Consider the following 17,852-nt stretch of genomic DNA (forward strand, 5'->3'; position numbering starts at 1 on the left):
CTTCAAATCTCTCATTTCAGCGCTATCGGTCTATGTCTCATATGTATACAGGTGAAATACATGAATATTTTTATCTATACGTATACTATGTAGTGACTTATGAGATGTAACAATTTATAATAGATACCTACATACATTCTAGTTTAGAAAAGAAACAACTTTAATTTTTAATTAGGTTCGGAATTCATTTCTGGACTGTCGTTACGCTTTCGCGAATTCTTAAAAATTCGCTTTCTCCTTTTATAGCATACAAGATGAAGTATGTAGAAATTCAATCGATCTAATCTCATTCTTGCTATATTTTCGGTGATACGATGCAATTTACGTATGTGCACTTTAAATGGACTGATATTTTAGCGAAGTTCTCCGGTCGGCCAGAAACCCGCTTACTCGCCGTATAAAACTTTCAGACGGGATGAGAGTGAAACGTACCGCGTCGGCTGGATATTCCACGCAAATATATACATATTTACCCCGTCGATCTCCTTCTGTGGTTATATTGCGTCAGTGATGTGCGCTCCTTCATACAGGATTTACTGGAACGAGGCTAATCAGTCGGGGCCAGCTATTAATTCATTTTAAACGTGCTATTCGTTTTAAATTCTTTAATCATTCAGTTTTCGATTTCGATGAAAGTTCGCACCATAAACCGTCAAACAAGGTTGTCGGTGAGTGATTTTTATAAGAGAAATAATTTTCATTTCTCTGCGTAGAGTAACGATCAGATCGAATTTTCTACGTGCTTTAACGCTTACATAGGCGGCTTATGTATAACTGCAAAAAAATGGTGTATAAATTAATCAGTTTCGAATCTTTAATTTACACGGTTTTGTGCTTCTTAACAAGTTTTTATAAAACTCTAGTGTTACTATCACATTTATAACCGCCGCGTTACAAGAGTTATGGAATGGTGTTTGTCCAAAAATAGACGTCCAATTCTACCGTTGGTAAGGTACCGGATGCTAATCTTAGGTTTAGGATAGATTTATGTATACCATATGGTCATATTTATTTTGATTTATAGTCTGTTATGCTTTTCACTCCGGGTGTACTCTTCACGTTCTGTCCAGTTTTAGCAAAGATTTTACCCCTTTGGAAATTAAATTTGTTTAGGTTAGAATTTTCAATATAAAAATTATATATCTTTTATACAGAAGGTATTATAATATAATTGACAATGTAGCATTTATATTTTATAAAATTTCAAAATTAACAAATTATAATGTATAAATTTTGTAACGATTACGAATTAACAGACGACATAGTTTATTTCGTTTTTTCTATATCATATTTTTAGTCTACAGTTATCAGATTTGTATTATAAGAACTTATTATAAGTAGCTTATAGTTACATAAAAGTAGGTTAAGACGATTAATTATCAACGAGAGTTCTCAAAAGGCTTAACTTCTTAAACTACACGCTGACAAATTTATTTAAAATTCATCTCAATTATCAAAAGCTCAGTTCATATACATTCATTAAATTCAAATAATAGACCACTACATGCATTACACGTTTAAATTCGATTGCGCGATAAAAAAAGAAAGCGAATGTTAACTGAAACAACACTGAATTAACCAAAATTATGGGTTTACACCATTCGATTTTACGTTTTCGTTTCTCAGAGAATCAAGACAAAATTCGTTTTAATCTTTAATTCGAGATATTTTCTAGGTGAGGGCGACTTGGTCATTATTCAGTAAGATTATGCCGATATTTAATTAAATAAGTAGTGTTACAAAGTGAAATAAAAATCGCAGTTACTATGTTTCGGATTGAGATTGTTCTGAATAAAGTAAGGATCAGATCGTCCTGGAATGTATCTTAAACTAAACATTAAAACGAATGTTGTCTTGATTCTCCGAGAAATAAAGATGTAGAATCGAATGGTGGAAAAACACATTTTTTGCACTCTTGTCTCCTGGTTATCGATGAAACATGAAAAATTGATCGATAAATGTTAGAAACTAGTACGTGACTGCTCTAACCCGTCAATACTATTAGTTACTGGGAGTGAACGGGAAATATCATGAAAGATTGTAATTGTGAAGAAATTGTCAAGGAAAAAACTTAAGGAGATATTTGAAACACTGTCTAATCGTAAATGTAGAGTTTAAAGCTAAAGTAATATCTCTTAAAAAGAGTATTACAGATATGTAATCGTTGTTGACTTCTTATCATCATCTGTTTACGTTTTATCGTCGTCAAATTCCCAGTAATCGCAGGAATATTCTCTTATTTGTGCAGTAAATACAAACTGAGCTTAATACAACTCGACAGCCAGTTATAGAAAAACTGAAACAAAATCGATCGTTTCAAATCAGAAGTGAATTCATTGAAAATTCGACCATGTAAAGTATATTGACAAAAATATGAATGCGTCGTTGGTAATTAGCTTGTTCAACGATGGCGAACAGCAGGAATGAGGAATGGGAAAAATACGCGGGAGGAACAAACGCGGGAGGACCGGGAGCAAGTTTGCCAATTTCGCGGTGCGATTGAGCCGCCGACGGATGTGCTCTCCAGGACGTGAGTCGTGAGTAAGCCGCTTTATTACCAGCTGAGCGAAAGTTAAGTCTGCTTTTCAGAACCCTTCGAATCTTTCTTCAAGTATCGATTAACTTCTCCGCTGCGAGGCTTAAACCGTCTTGCCTTAAACACAACGAACGTATGGACGTCCGGGATTTACAGGAATCCCCGGGGATACGAATTTGGTAACCCGCCATCTCAATTTAATAATGTTTAACTTCATTCTGTATACAATTCGCGTTGCCAACTTTAGTAAATAAATAGCTTTTACAAATAGATCTGTCCCTGGAATTGATTACATTTTTTGTAATTATGCTAAGGGTGGTATTTGAAATTTTTCGCTACTACCATAAAAAAAAATGTTAACAACATAGTTAAAAAGTACGTATACGTGTCGCAGCATCTCGAATCGTGGAGTGTATCGTGGAGTTAAATCTAAAGTGTTTTCTTGGTGATATGTCATGATTGACCATTTTCTTGATAATATCGTTGATAATAATGTTAATTAACATCGTGTTATAAAATCTATTTAAGTAAACGACATACGAAATTTTCTCGGGAAATGACACATTCAGCACGATATAGTAAAAAGAGTAAGATAAAAATCTAGCTCTACGGAAAGAATAAACAATTATATGAACAATGAAAAAACAATTTATGTCTGACTCATGTACAATCCTCTACTGTAGAATACATTTTTGGTTTGAAATCTTAAAACTTTTAAGGGTAATATAATATCCAATTTCCGAAAACTATTAATGACTTTCTCGACTTTTAATGGTGCACCAAAACTGTAAGACACAGTTGAAACGGGAACAACGGTAATCGAACGAAACATAAAATCGAAAACAAAAACATTTGTCACGAATAAAAATGGCGTATGAAATCTATGGTTTGGAAATAGTGGAGAAAACAGGTGTGGATGGGTGGTCGGTTTTGCACAGGATGTAATAATTTACCAAACAACGGGGAGACAGAAAAAGGGAGTGCGACAAGTTGACGGTGGATAGAGAAAGGGTGAGTCGTCAACGACGTGTCGGAATCCGGAATATTCGTCGAACGATCTCCACGCCGATGGCAGCCGATGAAAGGAGAAACTTGGATCGTTTATCACGCGCGTTTCCACCTCCGAAGTTTCGTTCGAATTAAACTGTTTGGACGAGCACGAGGCACGCGGATTATCGAGCCAAATCGTCGATTGTTATCGTTTAAACTTTCTTCTGTGCCTTAATCCCAAAGTCTTTAAGAAACGTGCGGCATTCTGTGACCGTACGCTCTCTTCATCTCACCGTTCGAACTCATCCTATTCTTCCAATAACGAATTCTTTAATCCTTTCTTCCAAGCTTTAGAAACGTATTCCAAATCACTAAAGGTTTTTTGTTTTACTTCTCATCTTTTTCATATACGTATGAAATGGCTGGTATGTAAATAGTTTAGTTTCTTCCACGTATTCAAATAAATTAGTTTGTAATTTGACTCGCCATAGACTTAGCTGCACGAACGAAACAACGTTCGTTTAAAAAAAATTCTTCTCCATCAGTTTTTCCGTTTCCCCGTTTTACCTTTTTCCCTTTATCAGCTACTCTATTCGTTCTGTTTGTTTCCCGCTTTGCAGCGTTCCGCTTCATTGAAGGGCCACTTTAGTGGTGCTTCCTTTCGACCTTTTGTCCGAGTCCACTGAAGGAATTGGAATAATCGATCTGTCCTTATTTGAGGTGACGTTCTTTGAATTCTGTCTTGTTCGAGTACTAAATCCTTAATATACTGTAGAGCGTTGAATACAACAGGTATTTAATTAATTCGTTAAAGTACATTCGTTAATGCTTCGAAGATTGGGAAATTTAATTTATTAAATTTAAGGTAATTTTTAAAAGAGCACCTATTGAAATATGTAAAACACTTAATTAACACTTTTATTCGCTACTACATCCCATTCTGTAAACAAATATTAAAAATTTCACTTTACTGACATATTTGGCATCGTCCAGCGTGAAAACTAGGCCTTTCCTCCAATATTGTCGAAGAAAAGAATTCCAGCCGGAGTAGGTCGATGCAATTAATCAAAATCTCGAAGGGGCGTGATGCCGCCGTGCCGCCGTGCCGCCGACTTTGAATATTCAGCAGCCCTTAGCAGCAGCGTTAAAAAAAGCAACGCTATATGTTCGTTTAATCAGTAAATGACTTTCTCCACGCACACCACGGGATCAACCGTGTGAGGTCTCTTTTTTTACCCCTCGTGCGACGTTTCTAGTATAAATCCCGGTCATCGGAAGTGTCAACTGATCAGTAGAAATCATCGGTTAAACATTTGTCAGTATTAAGTCGATTAAGTTCGGATCGTATTCAATGATAATAATCCTTCCCTAATTTCTTGTTGAAAATGTAATTTTGCCTATTATTTCAAGAGATTCACTAACAATAAGTGACACGCTGTATCAGGTTATAGTCCAATTATTACCTAAGTAACTGGAGTGTCAACGGCCGTTAATAGCCTTAAGGAAGAAGAGGATCGACAATGCGTCGAGAGACAACACTGCGAGTGGGGCACGCTATTAGACCTATTTTTCAACTATCTGTCTATCTGTATTGCAGCAAAGCCTATGATACAAGTCTATGGACAGAGTCAATTCAGAAGCAATTTTATACCAGAGAGATTGTTTTGAATAAAATAGAGACCAGAGCACCTTGCTGGAATGTATGTATGTGTCTTAAATTAAACGTTAAAACGAATTCTGTCTCGATTCACTGAGAAATAAACCAACTAGTCACTTAAAACTTTTGCATAATTGGATGATGAAGATGCTTCGGGTCGAGAAGTATTGTCTATAATAGGAATAGGAAAAACACCATAGCAGTATCGAGTTACGATTGAATAGTAATGTATAATTTGAAAACAACTTCTTGTGATTTAAGCATTTAAGCATAACACACGGCTAATTAAAGCTGAAGGGACGAAATAGAGATGTTTGCTAATATGACGCCTCGAATTTTCGTAATCGTAGCGAAACAGTGAAACATTTTAAGTGATAAACACAAAGCTGCATGATACACAATAAGGTAAAGCGCTCTCAGCACGCCGATTAAGCAAGTAGCTTCATCGCGTTATACGATTCGTTTATACGATTGCGTAGCTAATTTGACCGAGCTTGTTGATTCCTTTTGTTTGTTCATTGGAAATCCGACGTTCTGCACGCCAAACGAACGTGGTTTACTCGTGTACTTTGGTATTGCTCGTCGTAAACTGGTTCGCCGCGTAATGACGCCGTTAACAATTGTGTAAAATGTAATTCGTTACCGGTCAGATGCTGTCTTAGTATGCAAAAAACGAATATTATACATTTAGTTCGCAAAAAAATTAATCAAAAGTTCGTGATAAATTAATTTTTCGAAACCTGTTTAATGTTTGATAAATCTTTGATCGCTTTTTTTATTATTCATATAATTAAATCCTGGCAAGTAAGTTAAAGCAGTTATGCATAGAGATACAGAGTTCAACAAGACTAAATTTAATTTCTATTCTAATAAGTGTATGACTCATATATACATATACATATATAATTCAGTGTTAAAATACACTTTTGTGAGCTTGTCGACATTTAATACGATACCGATATGTTCATTACAATTTGATCTGTCTTGCATCAACTGTCTTGCATTTTGATAGATAAGAAAATATCAATTATCACTATCAGGTTGAAATACATTTGATATTCTGTTGTATGACACAGCTTTATTTACTTCTTCGGACATTAACCGTATCGACTCCATTTAATTTATTCAATCCACAGGCATTAGCCTTTAGAAAAAAAAAAGTCCATCTATCAAAGTGTTACGCAGCTCGATGACTAAATCATTCCACTTAATGAACGAGTCGTTTGTATCGCTAAACGCTGTTCCAGCGACTCTCGAACTCAATCGATTCCTCTCTTCCTGCTAGCTCCGAAGATACCGTTTATATACCTTATAGAAGAGAAAGAATAAAAAGAAACTCTCCCTTCGGCGGATGAACGATATTCCCTTGGACCAATCGAGAGAGAAAACCTGCGATAATGGCCCGAACGATCGTTCATAACGTAACGAAAACGATAATGGTATCGCGCGGGTTTCTAGCAGCGAATCATCACCATGGAAAGTACATCGACTCGGTCGGAATAGCGTGCCGATCGTGCCCGATCTTAATTACGTAACCCAGTATTTATCTTGGCGCGAGCGAAACGCGCGGAACTCTCGGTCGCGCGCTATCTGGCTCTAGTAATTAAGCGATGCCGAAGAACGGCGCAGAGAAGCTATTAACTTGACGATCCGACGAGGCAAGGCCTCGGATTGTTGCTATACTTTCGCGATAATGGTGAATTAATAGAGTAGCAGTTCAGGGGTGTACTTGTAGGGGTGGGAAAAGTTCTCGATATCCGTTCGTTCGTTCGTTCGTTCGTCGTCGTTGTCTTCGTGTCGTTCACGAGAACGCGAACCGCGAGGCAGTAGTTGGTTAATTAAGGAAACCGTTAACTGGGAAGAGCGACTTATCTGCGACGATTGGCTGCTAAGTTACCCAACGGAGCAAATGTTTCAGAGTTTCAATCAGCTTCTAGCCCCCATCCAGAGCGGACAGGCGCGGCGCAGCGCAGTGGCGTCCGTGGAATAGCTACTTTGCAGTCGTTGCCATAAGACGCTCTTGAATGCGATTATAATAAATTGTTCGGCGAAAGTTGCCGAAGCGAGTACGAATCCGCTTTCGATGATAATGGCTAGGAGACCGGACGGCAAGAAGGAGACGGATCCTGTCTCGTCGGGATCGCTTTTCAATCCTCGATGCCCGGATTACGATTTACATGACAAACCTTAAGGCTCTCCTTGCCCAGTGAGGTTACTTAAAGACTTTCACGGTTCCACCGAGACCTCGGTTACATTATACATATTATGCTTACCCTTTCTTTGGGCTCCTCTTTCTTTTCCCTCGGCCTCTTCGCTTTTCTTTCGCTTCTTTTTCCTTCGCTCCCTCGCGTTAAACGATTCTGGTCACAACCCGATTATGCGGTCGAGTGTTTTTATGTGCTTGAAAAATTAAACAGAACAATGGGCTTCTTGTTAAAAGGATTTAATAGGATATTGTAGATCTCTTCTCTATTTAACTTTTTGCCTCGTTTCTTTATGTTCCAGGTGACTACGTAGAGCCGCTTTCGTGTCAAGGGTTCACTCAGGTACAGTGCATGTTCTTCTCTCTTTGAACCTCTTATTTTATGCGCTTAATAATATATTTACTGTCACGTAAATGGAAAATTATTACGATAGCAAAGGAAACGATTCGTCAACAGCTTCGTAATTTTATAATTCTGATGAAATTACTTATCGTTGAACAAAAAAAAAAAAATCCTTAAATGATCCTTAAATGAATTTTTAATAAATATCTAGAATAAGCTTGAGGTTCGTGAACAGAAGCTTTTCCATACTTACTTATAGTAGAATTTTTTATTATTCATCCTTGGATCGGATAGTTGTAATTTACGTGTGATTATGGTGATTCGCAAGTTGTTTGCTAGACGAGTCCTGTTCAAAGTCCTGTTTCCCAAAAAATAATGTGCGTAATAATAATTAAAGTTTGCACGTCGAATGAAACTGATGTAGACACCTGATATGCATGAATTGTATCGACGCTGCCAATATTCGCGAGCATCGATCCTTCTGTAGGAGGGTATACGTGTGTCAATGGCGGACGCGCTCGTCACACAGAATCCCATTGGCTCTGTGGAATATTTCCGGTGTTTCCAAAAATGCGATTTCCTTGCGGCAAGCGCGATGTTTTTCGAGAAATACGATTGGACCTGAATTATTCAAATGTCAGCCACGTTTCTCGCTTGGCCATGCCATCGACTGCAGGATATATCCGGTAAAGTGCCGAAAGCTATCGATATCCAATCCTGTGTAAAGAGCGAGAGGGAGAAGAGGAGAGACAAGAAAAGCGAAGAAAAAGGAGGGGAGAAACAACGGAGGAAAAAAGGGAGGAGAAAATTATTTGCGGGCGGCTATCGTTATATAACGATATAGACGAAGCCTTGGAAAAACGAGGCCGTCGTATCGCATTGAACTTTCGTATCAAAGTAGAAAAGAATTGTCTATCATCTGGATAATGATGCAGCCATCATCGTCGTTTCCCAACCCTCGGGATTTACCGAGGGAATATTTTCTACTTTCGCTCGTTGCGACACAAATCGTCCACGAAATGAGCCGGGGATTCTATTTCAGTCCGGGCATATTTTCCTAATAAATTTAATTAAATGTTCAATGAAATTTCGCTCGCCCGGACGTAGTGGGGTGGTTAATTGAATTTAAATTAGAATTAACCGTTGATTATATCTGCATACACTATACATATGTATAATCGAGGTGCAAGTTATGTGAAATTTTTTTCTTGTCTTTTTAGAAAAGATTTTTATCAAATCCCCTTTGAAGCTACGTGAAAGTTGTTTGGATTTTTCATCAATAGCCTTTGTAATTAATAGATATCTGATAATTGGCCGAACCAATCGAACCGGTCCGTGATTCTGGAAAATCAGTGGAATCTCTGATTTGTTCTTGCTAGCAAGATTACAGTAAACAAGTGGGAAATAGAAACGTGTAAAAGGAGAAAATTTCCACTGGACAACGTTTAGGACGTACGATGCGACACAGAACGAGGATACGGAAGAGTGATCCACCGCGGGCAATTTTATCCTCAATCTGCCGGGGTAGAAAACGACGCGGTGTCTCTTGGTCGTTGGTGGCTGTCGAGGTCTCTTTCTTTCTCTTTCGTTGCACCGGTAGACGCGTTGAAGGGCTCCAGGCTCGGACAACAAGTGGTGCCGTAACGAGCTTTTTATGACGAATGTGTGTTGCCCGTGTGTTTCATGTGCGAAAACGTAACTTGCTGGAGCACGTGCTCACCTGGCCGGTTCGCGGCTCCTTGACCCGTGAAACGGCTTCGGGCATTGTTTACCGCTTCGAAGCTGCAGAGTTCACCGAGATAAGAAACGTCACCGTCGAGATATACGAGCCAGGTTCAGAGCCGCGATCAAACTTCTCAGCGTGTCTAGTCTTCCTCTTGTCTCGAAACGATCGAAAATCGTTCGATCGTTCAGACAACAACCGAACCTAAGAATATACAGTCGGGAGAGTTTCTCGAATCTTTCTTTCATGCTTCTGAGCAGTGAGAGCTGTTGAGCTGATTCTATTCAAATTCTGAAGTCAAACGAGTCTGCATATTGAGAATTTCCAAAATTTCAATTCAACATACAGTAAAATTATTTAAAGAATTAAAGTATAATTTTTTAAACAAATTGAAGGAGTTATGCATAGGGAATAAAATATTTTATTTTGTTCACCTCATAACGAACGTGATATCTGTATATTATCAGTACTACATATATTTACTTTTACACTGTATTAGTCATTTGTCTATTGGCAAAAAGCATTACTCCCATACACTTAATTATCAAAATACAAAATTCAATTTGATAACATTGATATTTCACGGTAACGACATGTTCCGTTACCATCTGAAGAATAGCATACTACAATTTGATTACGTTCTGCGATATCTTGCATTTTAATAGAACCATCTTGAGAGATGTTTACGAACTATGTTTTTTTTACGTATAAGAATAACGATCGGAATGATTCAACAACAGGTCTAATGGTAGAATAATACCAATGACCAATTTCGATTTTAATTTAACAAGGTTATTCCTGAAAATTTCTGGACGTACGTGATGATAAAATAAAATAGTTCGAGGAACGTGCTCTTATTGTCATCACTAACTGGAACGGTGCATTTTCTTTAAACAAGTTGCCCGTTTCTATTGTGCTATCGTGTACAAAAAGCAACAGATCGGTAAAACGTGCGAGTGAACACAGGAACGGCAAACGCTATAAACGAATTCGCGTGGTTCGATGATGAAGTTACGTGGCTACTCGGCGGGGCGGGGCGGGGCGGGGCGTTGCGGGGGCCTGCCGAGTTTAGGAGCACAAACGGGTTTACACGTTGATAAATCGGACTTGAAAGGCCGTCGGTCCGGGTTTCGAATCGAGTTGGAAAGTTCATCGCGTTAACCCGCGAAGCAACGGCCCGTGCATCGGTACGCCGACGCGACGCCTCACCACGCCGACCAGGACCTGTTCGTTCGTGCGTACGATCTCACGTGAGGATCGAATTTTTCTCACGAAATGCGTCGATTAACTCAGACCGCAAACAAACGATCGACACGCGACGAGTATTCATGCGTCGAAATTCATGCGCTTTCCTCGATGCTTCTTTCGTCCCTCAAGTTGTTTTCAAACCTATAACGAGTGAGACTCGTGCTAAGGAATTCGATTAAAAAATAATAATCACGAGTCTGGCTTGTACGTAAGTCTGGCAAACGTAAATGTCACGAGTCAAATGTCAGCGACTTTGGAATCTACAGTTAGGTGATAGTCTTCGCAATAGTATAATCTTAATGATTTAATTAATTAAACAAACAATTAAGGAAACAATTAATAGACTAGTCATGAATGTGATAAAAGTATATTTTATATTATGTCCAAAGCTACCGAATTAAGGCATGTACGCGTGAAAGATTTCAATCCTTCACCGACGGCACCGAGCACTGAAATTGCTCAATGCGGATCGATATTTCGAAACCGTTCAGTAAACATGTTCACAAGTGTGTAAATAACGCATCGTCGAGTAAATAGCGTATTGCATTCTAATTAGAGATATTGAATATCTGTTATAAATAAAGGAGCAAATAAATACTTATCTGCAGGTCGCTGCAGGTTTCTGTTTCCGGAAAAATCTCCAAACAATTAGTTTCACTTACCATTTTCTAATTTTCTTCTTTTTATTATATCCATAAGTTATAAAATTGATCTTCATTTTGAACCTTTATAGTAATTCCAGTTACCGTGCATTACTTCTTTAAAAACAAACGAACAAACGAAATAACGAAATTTACGGTGGTTCTATTAAAATTCAACACATTAATCAAATTTTATTCGATCTCGCAATCATACTTGTACATGTGTACTTATTAACTGTGCGCCGAGTTGCTCTTTCCTTGTTCCATTTCTTGAAACTATGGCTCCAAGTCCTCAAACTATGGATCGAACTTCTCTATTCTTCATCTTCAACTTTTTGAAACTGTGTCGAGATCCTCCTTTCTTCTTCTTCTTCTATTTAAACCATGATTCCAGGCAACAGTGAAATGAAAGAGTGACAGGAAAGATTAGATATGAAATGAAATAGAAAACTGAAAAATCATAATTTAATTTTATAAACTACACGTATGTATGTTAAGCTACGATTTTGAATGATTTAATAGAACCACCTGGAGTAAGGAAATAAACGATTCGCGTGATCAAACAACAGAGATCTCGCGTTTCCGAAAATCGACGAGTGCGGGGCCATGACAGGTGCGGAGGATCGGTCATCCTTTTTTCCAAAATAAAACGAATGTTTTGTCAGCGCGTTAGAAAGGGCTTCGGATGATGGTGCTTGGTTAACGCGACTAGAACGCAGATAACGCACAGACAGGCAGTCCGCGTTCCATTCTGACTGAATATCGACTGGCGACAGCGCAAGCAGTCGACTTCTCGATTGTGTGTTATTGGGTGCTTTCGACGCGTCCGAAGTTTCAGTCACCGGAGCATTTGGATGGAAAAAACTAGACCCCGTTGCACATTCCATTTTCACGCAACGCGTGCCTAAAAACTCCGGTAAACGAAAAAACGAGGAATAAGACTGTGTTCTCCCCGCGATGTCAACGCGGGCGCCAATTTTCCTTTGTGCACCCGAGCTGCATTTCGTGGTACACTTCTCTGTAACGCATACTCTTGCTGCTACGTCCTATATTTTGTGCTTCTTTTCATTCTAATTTGTTGATTCTTCGATTAATAACATGCCTAACCTGTTGTTTGCAATTCATTCATTATATTTTTTAATCTATATTTTACATTATTTGATTCATGATTAGTTTTAAGTGATAGAAATGCAAAAATTAAAAGTGGAAACTTGCTTTGCAAATTCAATAAGCTCCAAATATGTATTATAAATATCGCTCCTGGCTACATATTTCAACCTCCTGTTCCAACTGTTTATCCAATATCTAAATTCTATGTAATATCAAAATATAATCAAAGCAAAAAGCAAAAATATTAGTCCATAGGATAAATCTGTCGTCAAACTTTTTAACGGGGTTCCCATGAGAAAATGGAAATTATGACGCTTAGCACGCATATTCCATTCTATCTACTGATATGTACATAGCCAAGATACTGCATCGTGAAACATCGTTTATTCAATGTTCCGCGGGAGCTGATTTTCATCGAGCGACGATAAACCTGTTTGATAAATAAACGCGAGACAAGCGTGACGACGACGACAAGGGTGACTAGGCTGAATTCGGGCCGAACGGGACAGTTTTGACGTCAATGAGGAGGAACACGGTAAAGTGCCGCCGCACCGAGTTCTATCGGCAGCTTTTCGCTCGTAAATTTTTATCGACTCCGCAAACTTTGAGCCCTCGAATGTTGTTCGTGTCGCTCCGTGGACTGCTTGATTAATTCACTGAACAGTGACCACGTTTTAAATAGTAATTATCGTAGCGTAATTATACATGTACGTAGTAAGTCTAGGTGGCCTCGATTCTTCGTTCTTTGGAGCCGAACACCATTTTCAAAGTAAGAACGGTCTGAAAGAAAAGAAAACCAAGAACGAATGAAAGATTTACGTAACGAGAGAAGGTTCCTCGAGTTCTTTTACGGAAATTTTCGTTGTAGCTTGCAAGTTCATCGAAATGGAGCAGGTGTTCCTTCTTGAACAAGTTAAATAGGTTTGACAAAATCGATTTGTGATTCACAGCATATCGATTTTGACAAAAGACAAGAGAATTGGTTTGATTACAAATGTTGCGTTCGCAAAGTAAAATGGTAATGAACAAAACAAGGCTTTGGAAGCTATTTCTTATGATAATCAGTACAATATGTGTGTAAAGAATTTCTCTAATTTCAGTTTGCCGCGCTCTGCATACTACACGCGATCGTTCATCGATTTCCGATAGATAGATACAGTGAGACAGAAGATTGAGAGTTATAACAATAAACGATATATTGCAAGAGTAGACTAAGTTACTGTAAATAGAGAGGTGATAATAAACGTTGATTGTCGTTTCTTTGTTTATTCGTCGTTTAGGTAAGGTTGTAAATAGGATAAATAACTGTAAAATAGCGAATAAAATTTCAAACTTTGTTTATAGAGAAACACATTCCAGTTTACTTATCATTTATCAATAATCCTCATTATACATATACATACGTATACTTTTTAAAGTCTACCAAAAAGCTTTGCGCAACGCTGACAACGTTAATTAACTCTTCGAGATTGAAAATGTTGCGGTTGCTTATTAACGATGCTCTATTTACGTAACTTTAATGAAATCGCAAGTCGAAACGTAGTAACATTGAACACGTCATTAAATGTAGTTAAATTAAATATTCTTCTAACATGTTTAGACGATTATTCGCAAAAATAGTATTGATTAGTAAAAAAAAGTAGAGAACCATCTTCTACTCGCGAATGAAACACGAATGCTTGGGTGCACGGTCAACTACTGTCCTTGGAAAATATTTAAAACTGAGGCTCACGAAATGGATGTAAAAAGCTGTTCCAATCCCTATAACGATTCCATTTAACTATAGTTCTGTACGTTCCCTCGTTAAAATGAACATCCTCATCTAGACACGTTCGTTAAGTAAACTTCAAATAAAAATCGTTCCTTCATCATATACAATTTACTGACCGCTTCTATCGATGAAAATAATGAGATGAGCGTTCCGGAAGCATCGTTGTAGCTGTTGGTGAAAATCAAATCGACCATTGTGCGTCTGTCAGGCTTTAAGCTTACCGTATTTTTACCAACACTCCTTCCGCGAGATCGTGCACGCGTGTTTCAGTTCCAGCATCAACTCCGAGCTGAGATATTGAACAGTTGTGGGATCTCAACATTTGACTCTCGATAACGTCGTTGGATTACGGCCGAGCATACTTAAGAACCACTGAGACACTAGACTTTATCCAGGTAAAGCTTCTACCTTCATATACCTCTCTGCTCATCTACCTTCTATAGCCAAGGACTATTGTAATTGAATTAATGATTTTACGATTGCGCCAAGTTGCGACTGAGTTTCAATATGTCGCAAGTAATAAACAGACGTGAAATGTAAATAAGCTACATTCAATTTATTGTCAAGTCAATCATAATAATTGGATCAATCTGACAATAATAGAGTTGCTATCAAATATTGTTTCATTAAGTAGAGGAGTATTAGTACTTCCTAACTGTCAGGTATTAAATGGCGTGCGAATAATAGAGCTTAACCACAAACATTGTTTAGCAATAATGATTCCGATCATGTTACTTATATGCCACAAGTACAGTGAATGACAGATGTCGATATCTACACTGTTGAACAACCGTACACGTTTGATATAAAAATAAGTATTTAAAATGAATGGTGGTTCTTTGAGAATGTCTAATTTCACTGTCGGCAATAAAAAAGAGTAGTTAATTCTTTATCACGTTACGTACATAAATGATATAAATGAAATCAATGTTACATAAACGAGGCATCACTTAAATATTCGTAATTCTAAACGCCTCAAGCCTCAAACGCTATTATACGTATGCCGTTTGTCCACTTTTAATATCGATTGTGACACACACGCGATCCACCGCGTACGAAAGTGTAACAACCGTTTCACGTGCACGTAATCTACGGTATAAATGAACCGCGTTTCTCCTGTAAACGGTACAATTTTCACTTTAATAGTAACAGGAGAGAAAATACAAACAAAATCGGATGTCGACACGCGAAACGAGATGCATCGCACGATTCATTCGTCGAGGACGTGTCGATCGATTACAATGAAAAGCGGAAGACAAAGCTGAATTTCGAAACTCGATACCGAATGCACTTACGCGACCGCAATCTGACGCGATCGTCGCCGTCGATTCACTTGGTGGCCCCGTTTCCCTCTGTGTTCACGGAAACGAGTTCTCGCGGAACAGGCCACCCGTGGATTTCCACACAGCTCCAGAATGAGTAATGTCTAATTTGCATTTTGCGTGTGACTTCGTCTTCGACGTAACACCAAGTTTATTAATAATGCAATGGATGCGACGCGACGAGATATGCGAGAAACGACAGCTTCGCCTTTTTGTCGATGCTAAACGTAAACGCAGCCATACTAGCTACTTTTTTGTATGATTCTTCTTTCAGCCCTCCATTCTAGTTTTTTGTTTATTCTATTTTCAAACTGTACGAGATTGTTCGTTTTTACTGAAACGCATACAATCGATCAAGGCGTAGTGAATGATTTCCTTTGACAAGTTCTTTTTACTCTTCTCTTTTCGATGTTGAAGCGTGCATGTACGCTTTTTCCATTTCTTTCTCCTTTCGACAATTAATTGTAACGTGCACGCAGATAATATAATTTTAACGTGTGCTTGATATTCCTCGTAACGACGAGGCGTAAGACAAAAAGAAAATAACCAAATGTTCTTTATCGGAAAACCAGGAATTTTATTAACAGAATCTTAATTATAACTTGGTTGGACAAAGTAACGTTGCAAGGCAACGCTAATAACTTTAAAAGATAGCTGCTACACAATTGCAACATTAGTCGGATAGTATCGTAGAAAGCTTTTAAAAAAATATGACTAACAATCGGACAGCTGCTGACAGTAAACTCTGCAGCTGAAACTGAAAGACATCTTACAAACGTTTCAACTTCAAACTATAACGACTCTATGTTTTTTTCACGTTCTTTTATTTCATTTGGGATTGATTTTTGTTTCGTAAACTGTTCGGTAAGAATTAACATTGCTTAAAATGAAATAGTTAACAAAGCGTACGTTCTATGAACTGCCCGTTTTGCAAACGTGTGTTACGACTACACGAAACAGGCAATCCCAAGAGACGAGCAATTTTATTTTTGGAGGAACGGCTCTTCAGGTCCATCTATTCGTCTAGCTACGATCGTCTATGTATGTATGTACATACGTAGTTAGTTGGGCGAAATAAAGGGAGAGCATCCCCCGGGAACTCAGTATAACCCGTGGAACATTCAGGTGACTGCTGATACTACATACCCGAAAACCTGCTACGAGCAGCTACTTATTTCACGCATCGACACACCTGACTTTTCCGTTCGCGCACTCTTGTTTCTCCTTCCGGTTTTTGGCTTGTTCGCAGTTCGTGGAGGTGAAGGCGCATTGAAACGCATTTAAAAACTGAGCCATGACGATTTTACACTCCCGCACGCTGTTTTTTAGCACTTTTGAAACGTACGTGGATTCTTATCCGAACGACGGAAGTCGACCGCGCAGCTGTGAACGCGTAAAATAAGCTACGAATCTCGTTTCCGCCAACTCTCTTTTTCTCTCGTTCGTGACGTGTTGAAAACCGTTCGACTCGAGAACCGGACCACCCCCCGGACAGGTTTCTTCTGTTTCTCTCGACTCGACGCCTCGTAATACGCTTCTCCCCGTTCCCTTTTAGCTTACCCGCTTTTATGCACGCCGATAAAACGCGTCTATCGGTGAGAAATGTTTCTATATTTTCTGATATCGCACCAGTGTTCGCAGTTGGTACGAATTCGTTGGCTTGATCCTTACTCGATTCATCGTTCAAGTGGGAAACTTTGCTTGACCGTTCAACAGAATTCTTCGGATTCGGATTCGGATTCGGATTCTTGCCAGCAGAATTATTCTGGACACAGATTTCATGATTGTTAAATAGTTTCTTTAATCAAATCTGTAGACACGATACAAACGCAAATATAACAGCATTTATTTACGTGAGACGTTTTATTATTTTCGCTTAGATCACCAACTGAGACTACAGAAGCATTTTAGAACGATTCAATTCATCGGGAATCCCATTTTCCTGTCTGATAGTTCGTTCATCGTAAAAACGATCAATCCCGCGGCTGATGCAGAACAAACGTCCCTCCCCTTCTACCACTGATACAGGCATTAATCTATGTTGATCGAACGTGCCATGTCAAACACCGTGGCCTCTCAATCCCGATCATTTGTCTCGAACGAACGTCGCGTCGTCGCCTCAACCCGTTCGGAAATCAAGACATCGTCTCCGTGATCGGATATCGGCCATTCCCATCGACTCTACGCGTGTTCCACCACCCTTCAAAGATTATCATCCTTTCTACGTATTAAATTATTAGACAAACGCTGCTAACATGTTCCTACACGATTTTTTTTTTCTATTTTTATTGTGCACACAGAGCTAAAT

The 17,852-nt window shown here is 38.6% G+C and overlaps 1 protein-coding gene across 3 annotated transcripts in view; it reads left to right on the forward strand.

The window, feature by feature from the left end:
* Positions 1–17,852, forward strand: part of kek5 (leucine-rich repeat, immunoglobulin-like domain-containing kekkon 5 protein) — a 154,118-nt gene that overhangs the window by 16,312 nt on the left and 119,954 nt on the right. For 2 of the 3 annotated variants that reach the window (XM_026812866.1, XM_026812868.1), the window contains exon 2: positions 7,689–7,729. The gene's annotated coding sequence lies outside the window, so the exon portion shown is untranslated. Of the gene's footprint in view, positions 1–2,518; positions 2,538–7,688; positions 7,730–17,852 lie in introns of those variants that run through there. The other variant, XM_026812867.1, reaches the window with a different exon arrangement.

This window comes from Ceratina calcarata, unplaced genomic scaffold, assembly GCF_001652005.2.
Source record: "Ceratina calcarata isolate Rehan_Ccalc_2016 unplaced genomic scaffold, ASM165200v1 scaffold297.2, whole genome shotgun sequence".
NCBI lineage: Eukaryota > Metazoa > Arthropoda > Insecta > Hymenoptera > Apidae > Ceratina > Ceratina calcarata.